This window comes from Anguilla rostrata, chromosome 5 (assembly GCF_018555375.3).
Source record: "Anguilla rostrata isolate EN2019 chromosome 5, ASM1855537v3, whole genome shotgun sequence".
Lineage (NCBI taxonomy): Eukaryota > Metazoa > Chordata > Actinopteri > Anguilliformes > Anguillidae > Anguilla > Anguilla rostrata.
Window position 1 is genome coordinate 23,608,566 of NC_057937.1, and position 20,652 is coordinate 23,629,217.

Below are 20,652 nucleotides of genomic sequence, written 5' to 3' on the forward strand. Positions count from 1 at the left end.
ATTATGTGTTTATAATTTAATTATTAACTATATTTGCTATAGGAATCTTTGTAGATGTGCTAAATAAATCCACTTCAGTGTCGGTGGATTCACATTACTGATCACACTCCCCGGTCACACTGCTATCATTTAAAGTGAAAGCCAAATATATCCGATATTTCTCTAGTAATGTTTTTTCTACTAATTTGTTGCGTTGCAGAATCTCATGTTTACGTGGCTGTACGTATTTAAAGATACAAACCGCAGACTTTGCTTTGACTATGCCGGGAAATGTCATTGCCATCAGCTGACTTTTCTGTGGTATAAAACGGCGCAATTTCGTTTTAATTACGGGCTGAGTTTGGGCTCATGGAATTGAGCTTATGGCAAGATTGACACTACAGATGTAATCAATACACGGGCAGAACAGATGGACGTCATTTCAGGTATAATAACAATAGTCAAGGTTTACTGCCTCCTTCCGATTTTCTTACTTCCCTAACTAAGATGCCTCTTAACTGGAATTATTTCCAATACAATGGCAAATTCAACCTACAGACTCAGGGTACTGCAGTGGGTGCAGCTTTTGCACCTAACTATGCTAATTTATTTATGGGTCATTGGGAAGAGAGATTTATTTAACTTTGCAAACCCCTTTCTTTTCAAAATTTCCTTGTGTCATAGGTACTGTAGATTACATACTACTCATTTGGGATAGAACTGTAGATGAACTTACAGAGTTTTTGAGGTATGTCAATTCCACTGTCAGTTGTGCTTTACTGAGGAATACAGCGAGAGCTCTATTAACTTTTTAGACCTGACTATTTTCAAGGATGCAAACAGTAAATTTGAATCTACCATTTTCCATAAACCCCTTAGCAGAAACACCTTGCTGACAGCAGACAGCAGTAACTACCCCCGTCAAACTTAACATAGGTCAGTTCTTGCTATTGAGATGCAACTCTAGTACTGATACTCAATTTGAAGACAATATCTGCCAAATGCAGAACAGATTTCTTCAGAGATTATATAATGTTGCTGATGTGTGCTTGACATACTGACAGGAAGTCCTTCCTCTCCATAAAGCCAAAGTGCACCCCGCCCCCCCCACCATATTTTCTTTTCCACAATTTAATCCGTTTGTTGGGAAAGTGAAGAACATCATTCTGAAACATTAGCCTAATATTCAGTGATCCTCTATAAAAATGTGTTGATCTGATCCTCTGCTTGTATGCTTCAGAAGGCCTTGCAACGTAAAAGATAAAGTAGTTCGCAGTGTTGTGAGAAACCCTGAGACTAAACCCTCCTGGCTACCAGTCATTGTGTTTACTGCTCTAACTCTAGCAATGTCAAGGTTTTCTGCCATACCTGTTCAGATAAAGAATACAAAATAAAATATTTCATTAATTGCAACACTACCCATTGGGATGGCAGGTATGCCATCCCGCCAAGTTACGCCTTGGCGGGGGCATGCCCCATACCTATACAGCACCGAGAGTTTGGCACTTTTCAGGGTTCCCCACAGAAATAACCACAACAGCCACAGACACTCAGCCCTTAAAAACATTAAATTCTGTACATTCTGACCCCATTTCAACAGACAGATTTCATAAACAACTTCACATGTCCCCACAATAAAGCCCCAAACTAAGGGGATTTTGCGTTTTCTCCTTCTTCTTCTTCTCTATCTTCTTCTTCTTCTTCTTCTCATTCTTATTTTTCCTGCCGCCTATCCCACTAATAACATGTCTCCCCATTGGACATTTTACCGACACCAGCCAAATCTTCACCGACACAAGCCAATCAAAAACTTGCATACACACACAAAATACCCATACCTTTTTACTCTGAAACATTTTCAGTACAAACACCTAGTCCGCCTGTGGCCTAGTGGGCAAGGTAACAGTCTTGGGAACACAGGGTCGTAGGTTCAAGCCCAGCTAGGAGCGTGTTTCTTTAACCTGCTTTTACCCTCACTAATAATTGTCTACTACTTCTCAATTATTGCTTTTGCTACCCGCCGTTCACCGAACATATACACTGCATTATGACGTACCGTCTGCACGTTCAATTATTAATCGGCTACAATATTGCAAAGCCATATGGATTCAACGGGAGCTCTTCTGTGCTTACTGGCCTGTGTTCTTCTTTAAAACCACGAACAGGTTTGCTAATGATATTTCATGCATTGCATAGCTATGTCATGGTGCTGCCCTAACAAAGTCACAGACTGGTAAACCTCCGGTTGAAGGCTTGAATCCCGCCTCGCCCTCAGGCAGATAATTTCCTCTTTTACACTAACGTTTTCTTACGCCTATATTTGCTTTACCAAAACTCACTCATGGCCACCCATATGCATTTCATGACGGCAAATGTATTCATTTTATTAAAAAGTTACACCAGTTCACCGCTGTGCCATTTCTACTAACTATATTTCTTCACTTGGCTACCGTACAAAACCTTCTTATCGGCAAACGCCACGTTTCTACATTCAGGTTACCTCGCCCTGTTCTCCATCTAGCCTCATACAAACAATTACTACGTATGTACGTCCTGCCCGTATGAAACGTCAGTCCCACCTTGTTCATTAAAACTGTGTCTTGTGCCCTGAGCAATGTGTGCTCTAGTGTTCCTTATTTTGGGCCAGTCCCCATGAAGTGTCTGGGTAAGGAGTTAATTTACTCAGATCTACAGTACATAACAATCTCTGCCCTGGGCCAAATGGTTCAAAAGTTTAAGTTCAAATTTGGCCTATTGGTGGTGCTAGAGGGGTAAATTTACTGACCCCAAATTTGGTGGACTGTCCTCTATCGGTGTGCCAAAATTCATAAAATATCACTAAGTGGTTCTAGGGGCTGCCATAGACTCCCATAGACTATGCTGCTATGGTGCTGCTTGGCCCCTAATAAGTATGTAAGAGAACATAATTCATGCAAAAATGAATATTGCAAGTTTATTCATAAACTTTACATTCTAGTTAGTGTGGTTGCTTCAGCATTTATTCAACTGTTACCAGATGAAATATTCATTTTTTCATGCAACAAATGTTCTAGAAAATAACTCAATTGTAATGATAATGCCCTGATCCTGTGGAAGTATTTTCACTCCGTAAACATACAGAACATATTTATTCTGAAAAACAACAAAGAAATCCAAAAACGTTTTGTATTTAGTGATTATATGTACTCCTGAAACTGGACAAAACCATATTTCTTTTTCCAATTGTACCCTTGGATAATATACAACACCAGGAAAAAGTGGATTTGGAGTGGATTGAACAAAGCAGGAAAATCTGACATGCGTTTTCCCAAAGGTGGGCCCAAATCTCACAAAAACCTCTCCGAATAGCACCAAACCTCTCCAAATTGGGATATTGTGTATCTTTTTTCCCCAGCCATTTTCAACTTCCAGATGCTAAATCGATTGAGGGTGGTACCCTCAGGAACCCCACAAAGCAAATACCCATTCTCTCTTTTCAACTAAGCCCTGTATTTCAATCAAATGCTGTCCTTTTGGAGAGCTTCTATGTACAAAATGTGTTCATAATGGTTAGTTATCACACAAACTAAATTCACTTTGAAACAATCAAACCACTTTTTTTCCTTTCTGTGCTCAGACCCGCAATTGGCTGCCAGACTGCTTATCAGCAGTAAACCTCCTGATCACAACAGAGAGTTCACAAGGAGGAGAATGACAAAAATATAAAATTGAATCATAAACTATTTATAATAATATAGTGCCCTTTATCACCACTGCAGTGTCTTTTATGCAAAGCATTTGCCGATAAGCAAAGTTCCAATAAAGCATGTGCTAAGGTTCCACTCATGCACTATGTGAAAATGCAAAGTGAAAGTATGACCTTAGGTATGTACTTATTGTACGTCACTTTGGATAAAAGCATCTGCCAAAATGTGATGTAATGTAACATCTAGTATATTCACAGAACGGTAGAGGTTGTTATAGTAGCAAAGGGTAGATCAACTCCATATTAATGCCCATAATTTTGGATTAAATGTTGGATGTCATAATTTTGGCCATGTCGTGTGACCCTACATGATCATGGCTTAGGTTAGGTCTTCTGAAATGCACTGTACAGACTTGCCACTAACAAAAACCAGTTGAACAATTCAGGCCTCCGTCCTCTCTCATCAGGTAATATCTGTTTAAATGCAAAGCTAAAAATATATTTTATTCTTGGGAGCAAGCTAAATGCCAACATGCACCACAGTTGTCTGAAACTTTGCCTGAATGTCCTATGACTTTCAGTAGGCTACTGCAGAATGCTGGGGCTATCTGGCCAATTAGACAAAATAAAGAGAAACATGTCAATGCAAAAGTAACGGGTCCAATTCTGCCCTTGTTACATGTTTATTTGTTTGAGTTAGCAGATAGCAAACCACTCCAGTGAAGTTCCAGACTCTTAAAATGGAGTTACTGGTACTTTAATGGCAATATAATTTCTTGTAAATGACAGATATAAAGTTTGTTACAAGAACAAAAATAAAGGTACAATAATATTTTTGTATTAGCCTATTATTAACATACACTAGGATTAGCAGTGGTCAGGAGATTATAGGAACAATACATCTTGGCTATAATTTATTACTTTGCAGTAACCTAATAAGCATTGAACACATCTCAAATCATCTTTTAATAAACTTAGGAACAACAAAAGTATGTAGTCTAACATATTACCATGTCTTTTTGCAACCTTGGTAAAAAAAAAAAAAAAAGGTTTAGGTTATTTTCTGAATCCAGCAGTTCCAACAGTCAATGCCCTTGTTAAAATGTTCAGCACTCTGAATACTGAACACAACCGATATTGCATGCTAGAACCCCTCACTTAACCTACATTTAAAATATATTTGATTTGATTTCATTTAATAGTGTTTAAAATTACAATCTCGAAGATCTCCGTTTCGTTCTCTTTGGCGGTACCAATGGCAAGAAGCAGTAATTGCAGGTGTGTTTCTGGATCTCACTTCCTAGAGATCCAACCGGTGTCGCCTGTGTGACGTCAGTCAGTTGGTATCAGGGCCATGCCAACTATAACACTTACTATTTACTGAATAAAAAATGGTTGTTATAAAAGTAACGTTATGTACATACTCATTCATTGTCTAACATTAGGCTAACGTAAGCTGTCTTTACACTGCCGATCCGGGTTAAAATGCTGTAGCAGACCTGCGGTAGAGTTAGTGATGATCAATTTCCACAGACGTTCTTTATCCACCTTTTGCCCGGTATGAACATCTTTACACTGCAGAGAAGAATTTGCGGGATTCGCTGTGGCTCGTGCAATTATGTATCTCGTGCACAATGAACATTGTGTTTCTCGTGAATGATTGTTGTGTGATATTTTTGAAACAACTGCCTTGCAAATGTTACCCCTGGTGTTTCTGGTTTTACTAGCTAAACTGTTCGAGAATAAAGCTGAGCTGGGTGTTAAATTAGCAATCAGAACAAGAAGAATAAAACAAAAACAAAGGATATTTCATCAAAAAAGGACATCAAGGCTGAAGGAACATATGAGGAAGCGTAATAAAATAATAACAACACTAATCCAGTTTTCTCCGGTTTGACATCTTTACACAGAAATCAGATCCGGCTCTGCTCCACCTATATACCCAGGGTTAATGCTCTGTGTAAAGACGGCGTTATTCCGATCATTATAATATATTGATGAACTTGATGGCAATGTAAATAACGGTAACTTTAACGCGAGTTCAGATCAGTGATTCGCAACGAGACAAAACGGTTTTAGAATGTTGCAGATAAAATTGCAGCGGTGTGAACTGGTTAGTTGCAGAGCGTCTGAAGCCATTGACTGGGGTCTCAAAGACTCACATTGTCAAATCGCCAAGTGCAGATTTAGAACGTTTACAATCAGACGTCTCGGAATTTAGCAAGTTGCATCCAGTCTCGTTGCAAATCATTGATCTGAACTGGCCTTTAGTTAGCTACATTGCAACGTTGCAACAAGGTAGTGTTGCATTCGAGAGACAGTTTGCAAGGTCGGTAGCGTTAACTAGCATTTTTTCTAATTGTTAGCTGACCTTAGATTATGTTAATTACATTAGCTAGCTAGCTAATGCAATGTCTCTCATATGAGAGATGGCTACTGTGCGCAACAGTGTCTAAACTATTGTTGCCTTTCTTGACATGGTCCGGTAGCTAGCGTTAGTTGTGCAAATAGCTATGTAATTTAGTAACGTTACATTGTCATCAAATGTAATACGAAATCTACATCAACAAATAATATGACTCTCCCCCCCCCCCCCCCCTCACTGTTATTGTAAAGCTAGCAGACACTGGGAAAAAAAACCGTATGCCGCTCACACACAAGTGAGTTGAAGAGTGAACCTGTTGTGTTAGCTCCGCCTACCCTCTCTGGCGGACCAACCACTGATGGGTGATGGAAAACGTGTCACTAACTGTGCGCCCCTTGTGATTTTTTCCCGGGAATGTCACCACAGACACCCAGTTCTTTAATCATAAATTATTATAATAATAATAATATAAATTTATATAATAATAGGCTCAATCACCATTGTGTTACCTAATTCGGCGATAGATAGTGACTTAACAGACATTTATTTTAATGAAAATCTTCAAGATAATTACTTTAAAATTAGAATTATCGATTAAATCGCCAAATTCATTGGTAGGCCAGTCTACAGAAAACTGGTGGAATCAACCAACAAGTCAAAACAAGCTTTGTATCAGGTTTTAAGATTAATTAATTGAATTTACTACAAAGCAGTCAATTAGATTAATGCGTTGTAGTCATATATTATTTATTGAATGAAGGCTCACTACTTGTAAATTACAAAACAGAAGACATACACCAAAACATTAAACAATTGATTAAATAATAGAGAATGATAAGCCAGACCTTGCCAAAGCATCACCTACTTCCAGTTTAAGTGCCACAGGGTAAAAGGAAACCAGCTGAAAACTTACAACCAAGGAACCACCACCAAAACGAAGAGAGAAAAACTCTTCTTCTTTAAGGCTGTGAAACCAACAGCAACAGTACAACTTTTTCCTGTTACTAGCTTAAATACCTTACCCAGCATAGCTTGAGGGTGTTTGCCCTGATTGGGTGATGGCGAGTTAAGGTGTAGGAGAGAAGGCAAGGGGGGTCAGACTAACTTATGAAAAGGACTGGCCTACCTAAAGATTGCAGTCAAACTTAAAGAGGAAATGGTGTCCTGTGTCTTTGTGAGACAAACTCTGCCAGAGGTGAGTTCTGCCTAGATTAGGGTATATGGGGATATTGAACGGCCCCATTCACATTTGCTTTGATGCTTGTGAAGGGGAGGGCAGAGCGCATTCTTAGAAACAATATAATATTGTATCAAATTTACTTGGTTTCCCTCTCTAATTTAAGCAAAATCGGTCAGTAGCCTTCAGAGTAGTCACCGTTTAAGCATATTTCAGAAAATTCAAAATAGCAAAAAATCTAACGATAGATTTTAATGGTTCAGGTGCCTTTTTTGTTCAGCATGAGGGGAGAAATCTAAGGACACTAGCTCCTTCCTTCTACAATAATCGGTTCAAAAAGTTAAGACCATTTAAATATTGAATATTCTATTGATAACTATAGTGCCAAAAACTGGCCTATCGGTGTCATTTTAATAGCAATCATAGCCTAAACAGTCTAACCAATTTTCATCAGTTCTCTCTAGTCCAAACAGACGTTATAAGCTTTTATGCTGAAACCCGGGAGAAAAAATTAAATAATAATAATAATAATAACAGTAAAAATCTGAGGATAAACAGTGGTGTTCGGACCCCTAATAATAAAAATCAGAAGAAAAACAATAGGGTTCCAGCAGCTTTGCTGGTCCAGCAGCTTCACTTATATCTTAGCTTCAACACGTTACATATAGCTATGCATTTTTGTGAATAGAGGTGCAGTATTAAGTTTGGAAATATTAACATAGCGCAGTTATATAGGCTAGATACAGTGATACAGCCATCTGGCTTTCATGATATTGGTAGCTAAGTGCAGTTTTCATCTGTAGTGGGTTGGGAACTTGCCTATAGTCAGTTGAAAGAAAAACAGGCAACCCCTTTTTTAATTTATAAACTAAAGCTTATCTACTTAATGCTATCTCTAATAATAGTAATGCTATTGGTTATGTGCCGCCTGACCAATATGTGATGTTCTTGCTTTGGATTGTTAGAGAAGTGTCAGCCTCTGGGCCAGTCATAGACATGCATATAGAGTGTTACAGCAATGACGTTTCGTAGCCCACCCTGGAAGTTTCTTCCGCCATAAGGTCTGTGGTTAACGTATGTCGAACAGTTTTACATTTAGTTCTACCAGATAAATTACACCCATTAATATATCAACCGTGAATTTTGAAGCAGTTATGTGCTTTAAAAAATAAGTTCCTAACAAGTTGCTTTATTGAAACTACAATGATTGTCACGTGCAGGCGGGCTAGTATGGAAACTTGAGTGGCGGTTGCCAGAAAGCGACTATTGTTATATGGCAACTTATTAGCTACTTAGCAATGCGTATGTGTCATTTTTTCCCCAAAGCACTTTAGCGCAAACCACGCCCTGTAGTTGCAACGAACGTTCAGAATCTATTCCATTGGTCAACACGATAAGGGCGCTGACCGCGCCCTGTTTATGTTTTTAAAGAAATATTAATAAATAAATGAGTCAATGAAAAAAAAATTAAAATGTGGAGGAAAGAAAAAAAAACAAAATTAAGTTAATACCTGGTCAGATATAAGCATGCTGGTTCTAATATTCATTTCACTTTAACAAGTAAGGATGTACGAGGGGGGGTGGGGGGGGATAAAATAACAAATAAAAAAACATATATTTTTATTATACGCTGTGCTTGTATACAGTATATATATATATATGTATATATATATATAAATAAGAGTAAAAATGATTCGCCTGATAAAATATTCTACACCCCCCCCCCCCCGCCCCCATAAATTTCCTATGCTGTGCTATGTTGTTAAACGCTTTAATATACATGGATTGAATCTAATGTGCACATCCATGGCATGTCATTTGCAGCAAATCAAATCAACAAGACTCTGGTGGACTGGCAATACATCTTCAAATACAGTTGACAGTCAAATCAAATCAAATCATGGCAGAGATCCAAGAAATTATAGCCAGCCAGCATGCATTAAACTATACACAGTGCTGTAAATTAAAAAGACCAAACTCGGCACCACTACACGAGCCAAATTTAACCAATCAGCGCTCTCACCAGTGCAACTACAGGTCGTGGTTTATGCTAAATATTGTTGACCAATGTTGCAACTACGGGGCGTGGTTTGTGCTAAAAAAAATGGTTTTGGAAAATAAATGACGAAGGGCGTACATAGGAACTGGAGAGGGGGGTAGGACTGGCCAGGCAGTGAAGCCTAGGAAGTATTGGGAAATGGCCTCTACTGTGCATGTTCACAACTGTTGAGGGCAAAAGAGCTTGCTGCCCATTGGATTCAGTGTAGAAATCCAAGCTGATTTAACAACCAAAGAAAACCTCATTGGTCCATTTTTTGTGATCGTAAATTTTCTTGTTTCAGTTTCTAAAACAATGGTTGTTTTGGTCCAGAAGTCTTGGGAAAATATTTATTAAATTGTGCATATTTTATTACATAATGCAAATGTTTGCAATCTGCTTTTCATATGAAACCTAACGGTTGTTAATCGAGTTTCAAAATACCATCGGGGAAGTTTTATTTTACCTTCAAAAGTCTGATGTTCCCCATTCACTTTGATGGGGAGCTCAATGTTTTGCCCTCAACAATGAAGACATGCACAGTACAAGCTTACTTTCGGGGCTACGCAGCTAAGTTTGGTTCGCTGAACTCTATGATATTGAACGAACGTCGCCACTTACTTCGATAGGCTCTATACACGTTGTGACATCACAAAAGCGGAAAACAGGCTTGTTTACTTCCGGTTACTGGGTGGTCTATTCAGAAACAGGGCAGGAAAATTTCTCATTTTTAATAAGACATACAAATTTAAAAAATAGCAAAAGGTATTATATTGAATAATATTTATTGTTTATTAATTCAATAAATTAGGAAAAATCTGTTCCAAAAAAGGGAGAACATAAATAACAATCATTGCTGCGTCCCGCAATGCACAGACAGTGTCTGGAACTTCAAATTCTTCGTAAGTCTCTTTCCTTTGCTATGTGAGATGCAAAGATTACTAACATTACTAACTAACAGAGTTACAGTAAGAGGCCACATTGTAGCTTTTTTACTAATCACTCAGCTACCGAAGTAGTAACACAAATCTTTGGGCTACCAAATTTGAGAGGTGACCGAGAGAGAGGCTTTTCCTCATTCAAAGTGGGATTGTTTGTTCTACTGGTGGAGCAGTGAGTTTGAGAAGAAAGTCGTTCACTTTACTTGCAACAACTACTCTCACATCAAGCCAACCTGTACAGCGGGATGACAGGTGTATGCAAACGGGAACTGCATATGGAATTAACTTGATAACTAAGTTTCCATTGACCTTTCGAACAAATTCTAGCGAGCCACCTCAAACACTAACATATTTACAGTGCCTTTGGAAAGTATTGAGACCCCTTCACTTTTTCCACATTTTGTCACATTACAGCCTTATTATAAAATGGAATAAATTCATTTTATTCTCATCAACACAATACCCCATAATGACAAAGTGAAAACAGGTTTTTAGAAATTTTTTAAAATTTATTAAAAATAAAAAACTTAAATATCACATTTACATAAGCATTCAGACCCTTTACTCAGTACTTTGTTGAGGCACCTTTGGCAGCAATTACAGCCTCGATTTTTATTGGGTATGATGCTACAAGCTTGGCACACCTGTATTTGGGGTATTTCTCCTATTCTTCTCTGCAGATCCTCTCAAGCTCTGTCAGGTTGGATGGGGAGCGTTGCTGCACAGCTATTTTCAGGTCTCTCCAGAGATGTTCGATCAAGTTCAAGTCCGGGCTCTGGCTGGGCCACTCAAGGACATTCACAGACTGTCACTTCTGCGTTGTCTTGGCTGTGTGCTTAGGGTCATTGTCCTTTTGGAAGGTGAACCTTCGCCCCTGTCTGAGGTCCTGAGCGCTCTGGCACAGGTTGTCATCAAGGATCTCTCTGTACTTTGCTCTGTTCATCTTTCCCTAAATTCTGACAAGTCTCCCAGTTCCTGCGGCTGAAAAACATTCCCACAGCATGATGCTGGCACCACCATGCTTCACCGTAGAGATGGTATTGGCCAGGTGATGACCGGTGCCTGGTTTCCTCCAGACGAGAAACTTGGCATTGTGGAAAATCTAGCTCATAGGCTATGACCACATCAATCGGACAGCAAGGCTTTATCACAAACACGGTTAGGTTAACAAAAACATTTCTAAGTATTACCCTGTAGGATATGTAGAGTTTAGATTATGGCCTTAGAGAATGTGGCCTGGCCTCCCCGTCACAAGCACCAAAGAAAATGTGATTGGGGCAATTTAAAATCCACTGATACCCTAATCTATGCAGTCTATGGGTCCTCCTCAGAAGAGACAAACCAGAAGACACAGGACACCATATCGGGGGTCAGAGACCCTGCATAGCTATGTGCCTAACATTTCCCTTTCCCATGTCCTCTTTAAGTTTAAATGCAATCTTTAGGTAGGCCAGTCCTTGTCATAAATTAGTCCGACCCCCCTTCCCTTCTACACCTTAACTTGGCATCACCCAATCAGGGCAAACATCCCCAAGCCATGCTGGGTAAGGTATTTAAGAGTCTTAAAAGTCTTGTGTTGCGTTTGGTTTCAGAGCCTTGGAAAAGAATAGTTTTTCTCTTTTTATTTTGGTGGTTTTTCCTTGGTTGTGTCTGTTTAGCTGGTTTTCTTTTCATTTTGTGGTCCTTAAACTGGAAGTGAGTAACACTTTGGCAAGGTCTGGCTTACCAGTCTCTATTATTTAATCAATTGTTTAATGTTTTGGCTTATTACATTACATTACATTACATTATAGGCATTTAGCAGACGCTCTTATCCAGAGCGACGTACAACAAGTGCATAGGTTCATGATGTAGAGGTGCAAAAGAAACACTAGAGTGAAGTAAGGATCGTAGTGCCAGAAGTGACCACATCGATCAGGACTCCAACCCTGTAGAATAAGCTTGTTCAGCAAGCAAGACTCCTACCAAGTACAAACTAGCACTGGAATCACACCTAATCAAACAAAAAACAATCCTGCCAGATACACTAACATAATCATTATCCTAACTAGGTACAGTGAGCTGAACTATAGGCTAGGGAGGGCTGGGGAGAGGTGCAGCCTGAAGAGATGAGTCTTCAGTCTGCGTTTGAAAGTGGTGAGATTCTCTGCTGTTCTGACCGTCACGGGGAGGTCATTCCACCAGCGAGGGGCCAGGACAGACAGCAGACGGGAGCGGGAAGTGCAGACGCGAAGAGGGGGAGGTGCCAAGCGTCCAGATCTTATCTGTTTCCCTCTCTCTTTTCCAGTATTTCTATATTAAACCATTGGACCCTAAAATGTTCTTTTTTTGCCAATTTCTCCCCATTTTTCTGCCAATTTAGTCATTATACCAGTTCACCATGTGTGTCATGGTCCTGGTCGATGCGCTATCCTCTGTTGGTCTGGGGAGGGTGTAGACTACCACATGCCTCTTCTGATACATGTGGAGTCGCCAGCCGCTTCTTTTCATCTGACAGCGAGGAGTTTCACTGAGAGAGCGTAACACGTGCGGAGGTTCACACTGTCTCCCCCAGATCCCCTCCCTGCTGAACAGGCGCCCCGACCAACCAGTAGGAGTTGCTAATGCAACGATCAGGACTCACCCTCACTGGCTTCCCACCCACGAACACTGCCAATTGTGTTCGTAGGAATGTCTGACCAAGCCGGAAGTACCACTGCCTGGGATTGAACCCGGGTCTCGGGACCCGTGAATAGTTAAGCTTAACATCCCTTAACTTTTCACATTCATTCTCAATAGTAGTTCTTAACACTACGGATGTAATATATTTTCGGCCACACGATGTCGTGGCGCTGTTCCATCCTGAATGAATGAATGACAGTATCAACAGTAAAAGTTCAAATACTAAATGCACGCGAGGCATTTTGCGGTTATTTTGTGGTACCTACGCTTCGGTAAGTCTTTATAATTTTATTACAAACAGGTTCCTATTTTATATTGATGTCATCAAGGTATTCTGTCATTATTTCAGTTAAAAGATCAGTAGTTGCATTTTTCCTATTTGACTTCATTATTGGTTTTCACGTCCCGGTTGTTGCCTTGCCCATACATAATAACACTTTTAAGTGGGAATATTGCAGGTGAATGGGGTAGTGTCTGTACTTGTGCACGTTTGCGTCTCAATATATCAGCTAGTATTAACATGGCCCTGCAATCATATTAGGGTGTAGTTTACAATATGTTTAATTTCCCCCTCAATATATTATTGCTGGTGTCATCATCATTATTTGTATTGCCCCCTTCACATGTGCTTTGTGTAACACTTCAAGGTCTAGACATAAAAATTTTTATTATTAGGGGTCCAAACAGCGAAGCTGGTGGAACCCTATTGTATTTGTTAGGATTATTATTATTCTTATTATTTTTCTCCGCTAAAAGTGTCTGAGGCTCAGCAACCATAAGTCAAATTTGGCAGGCACTAAAAATCACCTATGTCGGCCAGATGGTGGCGCTATAACAAAGGGTTATGCGTAAAAGGCCATAACTCCCACACCGTAGGTTAGATCAACACAAAACTTCATCGACCTATGCATCTGAACGTGCTCTACAATTTTGCTATTGGCACCACCTATGTCCGCCATATTGTTTGCCCGCCATTTTGACTTTTTCGTTGGGGCATGGAAGCTTTCTCCGCTAAAATGTCTGAGGCTCAGCAACCATAAGTTGTACACCAACCAAATTTGGTGGGTGGGTTCCTATGGCCCCGCACTACTCAGGCACTACAAATCACCTATGTCGGCCAGATGGTGGCGCTATAACAAAAGGGTCATGTTTAAAAGGTCATAACTCCCACTACGATCAATACAAAATTTATTGGACCAATGAATCTGAATGTGCTCTACAACTTTGCCATTGGGAGCACCTATGTCTGCCATTTTGTTTGCCCGCCATTTGGACTTTATTATTAGTAGGGGTGCGGAAGAGCTGGAGCTCCAAATCTAAGTGTTACGACATCTAGTAAACTTCTTTTCGGCAAGCGACATCCATGGCGACGCAAGTAATCCGACACCGTAGGGTCTAGTTTTTATCAGTGAGGGGAGGGTCTGAACGTCGGGGAAGCAATGGAAGACAGTGCCAGCCAGAGTACATGCTAGGCTACCAAAAGTTTGTTAGTAAAAGCTTTTTGAGAGGATCAATAATTACTATTCTTGAGCATGGATCCATTTGAAGGCAGTATCAGGTGAGTTCGTTTAGTCTTTAAATCTGTCATTATGCTGAGAAATAGCTAAACCATTTTATTGGTGGAGTTTCTGTGCACACGCGCGAAAACACGCTGGTATAATAAAACAATGATGGCAATACATATATAGTCCGCTTCGTTCTGTTGCTACCATAACATAAACTATCTTGTGTCTACAGCTGCAGTTTCTCGCTGCAATTATTAATATTGAGTATAAAGAAAAGACGCAATTTATGCTGTAGTCTGCCAGTGTCTGAATAAATAATACGGTACTCTGCGCGTAGGTAGCATGGATGGCGAGTTGGTATTTCGTTTTTTGCTACTAAAAGTTTGTTCGTAAAAGCTTTTTGAGAGGATGAATCATTACTTTTCTTTGGCATGGATCCATTTGAAGACAATATCGGGTGAGTTCGTTTAGTCTTTGAATCCGGCATTATGCTGAGAGAAATCGTATTCCGTAGCAACAAGATAAACCCGACATTAGCCCTAAGATATGTCAATTCGGCAGTGAAAACGCTGCTCACTGAGTAACGAAATAAACAAGAACACGTTTTAAATAATGATACCATGTCATTCTACAGTCAATATCTGGGACTAAGTATTGAATAAATATACAACCTCGCCATTGGATTTACGCGTAGAGGTGTCCCTTTTGAGTCTGAGTGGTCATATATTGTTTTGGACAATCCGTTTGTGAAATATACGCGCATCTCTGATGCCTGGGTAGGCTACCTTCAAAAATAGCTGTGCGTAACACCACACCTGTTGTTTACGGCTTTTTTTACTACAGCCTGGCTTGATTGACAATTCATTTATTCAGTAGGTGAGAGTTTAAGCTTTCTAACGATGTATAACATGTCTGATTTTGCTTTTGGAATAGCGTTTTATCGTTCAGCGTAACGGAAAATGTTCTTATCATCGCATTCACTTGCGCATCTGGGGCAGCATTAAAAGACGCTGCACCTAACGAAACGTTGTCAACGATTTTCATAATTTCTTGGAGAGTACTATTATTATTGAGGACTTCGGGGCATGGCGAAGCGATGTCTTTGCTTATAGACCTATCTGACATCGTTTTCTGACGCAAAACAGAAGCGGATAGGACTTTGTCATTGATTTACTATCTCTGTCTCTATACTACTGAACACAGATAAAATGTCATATTGCTATGTAAGTATTACTGCTCAAAATATTTCGGTTACACGTTATTTTTGAAATTGAGTGTCTTTAAATAGGTTAGTGGTATTATATAATGTGGATATTGCACACTGTAGTGTTTTTGTGATGCAGCAGTGATGACGAGAGTGTTGGAACATTGCCAAAACGTGGTTGACGGTTGACAATTGTTTTCATATAGTCCCATCCCCATCCGCCATTATGCTGAGATACAGCTAAACCATTTTTATTGATAGTATTTGAGTTTCTCGACAAACGCGCGAAAACACGCTGGTATAATAAAACAATGAAGGTCAATATAGCCTATATGTATATAGTCCGCTTCGTTCCGTTGCTATCATAACATAACACACTATCTTGTGTCCACAGCTGCAGTTTCTTGCTGCAATTACTAACATTGAATATAAACAAAAGACGCAATTTATGCTGTACTCTGCCAATGTCTAAATAAATAATACAGTACTCTGAGCGTAGGAAGCAGGTAGCATGGATGGCGAGTTGATATTTTTTACTACTAAAAGTTTGTTAGTAAAAGCTTTGAGAGGATGAATCATTACTTTTCTTTGGCATGGATCCATTTGAAGACAATATCAGGTGAGTTCGTTTAGTCTTTAAATCCGTCATTATGCTGAGAGAAATCGTATTCTCAATTTAATCTCTAAATTGACTGTAAGCTTAGGGTTGTAACTAGGTAGCTGTTTCGTAGGTCACTTAGTTAATGCACTCGTTTTAACTATTGCTTGTATTTTTGCATAGACTGCGTTGTTGCTGTTCTTGTTTGTGTTAGTGTTAATCAGTGTAACCTACAGGGTCCAAGTTGAACTATGCGGTTGTTCCCTGCACTTGGAACGGTACTACTCTCTATGGTTTTTGATTCACTTGTTCCTGATTATGATTATACACTTTGTTGTACGTCGCTCTGGATAAGAGCGTCTGCCAAATGCCTGTAATGTAATGTAATATTCCGTAGCAACAAGATAAACCCGACATTAGCCCTAAAATATGCCAATACAGCAGTGAAAACGCTGCTCACTGAATAACGAAATAAACGAGACAAAATTTTTTAGAATTATACCATGTCATTCTACAGTCAATATCTGGGACTTAACATTGAATAAATATACAATCTTACCATTGATTTTACGCGTAGAGATGTCCCTTTTGCGACTGAGTGGTCATATATTGTCTTGGACAATCCGTTTGTGAAATATATGCACATTTGTGATTCCTGGGTAGGCTACCTTCAAAGATAGCTGTGCGTAATACCACACCTGTTGCTTACGGTGTTGTCGCCCTTTTTAGTACAATTTGGCTTGATTGACAACTCATTTATTCCGTAGGTGAGAGTATAAGCTTTCTAACGATGAATAACATGTCTGATTTTTCTTTTGGAATAGCGTTTTATAGGTCAGCGTAACTGAAAATTTTCTCATCTGCCAATGTCTAAATAAATAATACGGTAGGCTGTTCTGTGCGCACCACGCAGGTCGCGAGTTGATATTTCGTCTTTTGTTTCGTTTTTTCTCAATGTCCTATCTATTATTTGAAATGTGTATTTATGTGTTATTATTCTATTTGTCTCTGAGGCGCTCTGAAATGTGCATTCTCTGCTAAGTTGAGCAATGGATTGGAATAGGTATGTGTCTGACGTTATGTTGCACGGTATACCAAAACTTCAGCACTTTTTCGATACTTAAAAAAAAAAAAAGAAACGGTTCTGTATTAGATTTTTCCAACGTTCGGTAGTTTTGCGTCAAATGTAAAAGCCAGGGAAATGTGTCCCCCGCATTACCGATTGAGAGGATGAAAAGTGTAATTTGTCAGAATCTTCGCTAGATGGCAGTAGCAACTAAGGTTGGCAAGTGAGGTGACCTGCGCTTGTGCATTCTCGTGGTTGATACAGCGCAAGCTTAGACTCAGTTCACTTCAGTAGTAATAGCTGTTCTAATTTGTAAATATTTTATTATAGGAAGATGCTGTACTGTTATTGAAATGTGTTGTTTTTAGATATATTTTAAAGTGAAAGACCTGTTTACAGATAATTTACTTTACAATTGTTTAATTTTTGAAATATATTTAATGTAGTTTTCTATGGTTTAGTGTTGTAACATTATAGTCCTATGCTTATTGATATGTTGAACAGGCTTCAACTTAAAGGTTGTTAATAAACCAGGTTTTTAATAAACCGTGAATTCGAAAATGAGGTCATCCCTTGTGGACATTACGTTTCTGATCTATTAAGGTAATTTCAGTATCGTTAGGTACAGAGTATTGAATCAGTATCGTTTCAGTATCAATTATCGTGATACTAAACCTGGTATTGGTATCAAAGTCAAAATTTTGGTATCGTGACAACACTAGTGTGACACCTTTTTTAGTTGCGGCATGGAACCGCTGCAGCTGTACATGCACACCGGGCCATCTAACTGTTACGACATGCCATCTAAGTGTTACAACATAGTAAAGGCCTTTATGGGAAGCGGCCAGGACACATCCGTGGCGACGCAACTAAGTCATCCGCCAGCGTCTCTTAGCACAAAATTGGCCATAAGTCATCAATATTTTATACAATCATCATGATATTCAGTAGATATGTTTGGGTGAAGGTATATGATCATGAGGACAAAGCCTTTTTAAAATTGCTCCATAGGGGGTGCGATAGTGCCAATGCTTGGACCCCTCCCAATGCCGCTTGCGGCTTTAATTACTCTTATTACACTATTGTTGTCAAGGCAATAAGTAGGACCATCTCTAATTGTTCATTGTCAGTACTGTCATTCAGCCATCTTAACAAACACTTTGCTATCTATATGTTCCTATACTAACCATGGATATATTATTATTATTGTTAGTCAGTTTAACCATTCAATATAGTACAGGACACATACAAATATTGCTGCCTCCACCTTCAGACAATACAGAACTTGTATAATGCAATTCATATTAACTACCCCCTCCCCCCCTGGATTGACAGCAAACAAAAAATTGAGGTCAGTGGAAAAGCATTATAATAACAATAATAATTTTCATGTTGAGAATTTGAAAATACTTGGTGATAGAGCTACACAAGTTTGTGTATCAAAATGGCAAAACATAAGGTCAAGGGCCTACCATTTATACAGCATCATAATGTACAGTTCCCATGTAAATAATAAACCCTCCCCAAATTTTACTGTCCAGGTGTTTTAGAGTTCAGGTTATTTCAAGGTTATTTCATTATGGCCGGAATTCTTTGGTCATCAACTGCAGAGGTCCACCCTGGCCTACCACTCCCTTTGTGATTACTGAGCTCACCAGTGCTCTCGTTCTTAATGATGTTCCAAGTGGTTTATTTTGGTAAGCTTAAGGTTTGGCCTATGTTTCTGACTGTCTTTCTATATATCCCAGCCTCATAATGGCTTCCTTAGTTTTCATTGGCATACCTTATACTTGTACTGAAGAAGCAACTGAACATACCTGACTAATCAGAAATGCATGTGAAACCATTTGTCCTGAACATTATGGTACCCTGAAAATATGTATGTATAACCCCAATTCTAAAAAAGTTGGGATGGTAAATGAAATGCAAATACAAACAGAAAGCAGTAATTAGTACATTTACTTTGACTTGTATTCAAACAAAAACAGTATAAAGACAAGGTATTTCATGTTTTACCTAATCAACTTAATTGCTTTTTGAAGATATACGTTTATTATGAAATTTATGCCTGCAACACGTTCCAAAGAAGTTTGGGCAGGGGCAATTTAGGACTAATAACAATGTGACAACTGGAAATAACAAGGTGATGTGAACCAGGTGATGTTAAACAGGTGAGGCAATCGTGTTATAAGGAGATATAAGGAGCCTCCAAGAAAGGCCTAGTCCTTCAAGAGCAAGGATGGGTTGAGGCTTGCCAATTTGCCGACAGATGTGTCAGCGGATAATCCAGCACTTTGAGAACAACGTTCCCCAAAGACAAATCGGTAGGATTTGGGGCATTTCCCCCTCTGCACAATATAATTAATGGATTCAAAGAATCCGGTCAAATCTCGGTGCGTAAAGGGCAAGGCCGATAACCACTTCTGAATACATGTGATCTCCGATACCTCAGACGTCACTGTCTTAAAAGTCATCATGCGTCTGTAATGGATATCATGACATGAGCTAGGGAATACTTCGGTAACATACTTCAGTCTTCGGTCAGTCAACACCATTCGCCGCTACATCTACAGATGCAAGTTAAGGCTTTATTATGCAAAGCAGAAGCCATACATCAACACTGTCCAGAAGCGCCACCGACTTCTGTGGGCTTGGTCTCATCTGAGATTTGTGTTTTGTGGTCGGACAAGTCAACATTTCAAAGAGTTTTCGGACAAAACAGACGTTGTGTTTTCTGGGCCAAAGAGGAAAAGGACCATCCAAGCTGTTTATCAGCATCAGGTCCAAAAGCCAGCGTCTGTCATGGTATGGGGGTATGTCAGTGCCTATGGCATGGGTAACTTGCACATCTGTGAGGGCACCATTAATGCAGAAATATATGTACAAATTTTGGAGCAACATATGCTGCCATCCAGACGTCGTCTTCTCCAGGGACGTCCCTGCATCTTCCAGCAGGACAACGCCGAACCACATTCTGCCCGGATTAGAAGTGCATGGCTGCGTAAGCAGAGTGCGGGTGCTAGATTGGCCTGCCTGCAGTCCTGACCTGTCTCCGATTGAGAATGTGGCGCATTATGAAGAACAAAATATGGCAACAAAGGCCCCATACAATTGCGCAGCTGAAGACCTACATAATGGAAGAATAGGGGAAAATCGCGCTTGCTAAACATAACCAACTGGTGTCTTCAGTGTCCAAACACTTAATAAGCGTTATTAAAAGAAATGGTGATGTTACAGAGTGGTAAACACTCAACTGTCCCAACTTTTTTGGAGCGTGTTGCAGTCAACAGATTTGAAATGAGTGTATATTTTAAAAAAACAATTAAATTTACAAGGTTAAACATAAAATAATGTGCTGTTGTAGTGTTTTCAATATAGTACAGGATAAATAAAATTTACATCATTTACATTATCACTCTTTTTTGTTTTTATT

General features: G+C 39.4%; 1 protein-coding gene across 10 annotated transcripts in view; it reads left to right on the forward strand.

Annotated features, from left to right (window-relative positions):
- map2k5 (mitogen-activated protein kinase kinase 5) overlaps nucleotides 1–20,652 on the forward strand; it is a 235,386-nt gene that overhangs the window by 201,217 nt on the left and 13,517 nt on the right. The gene's annotated exons all lie outside the window — the stretch shown is intronic.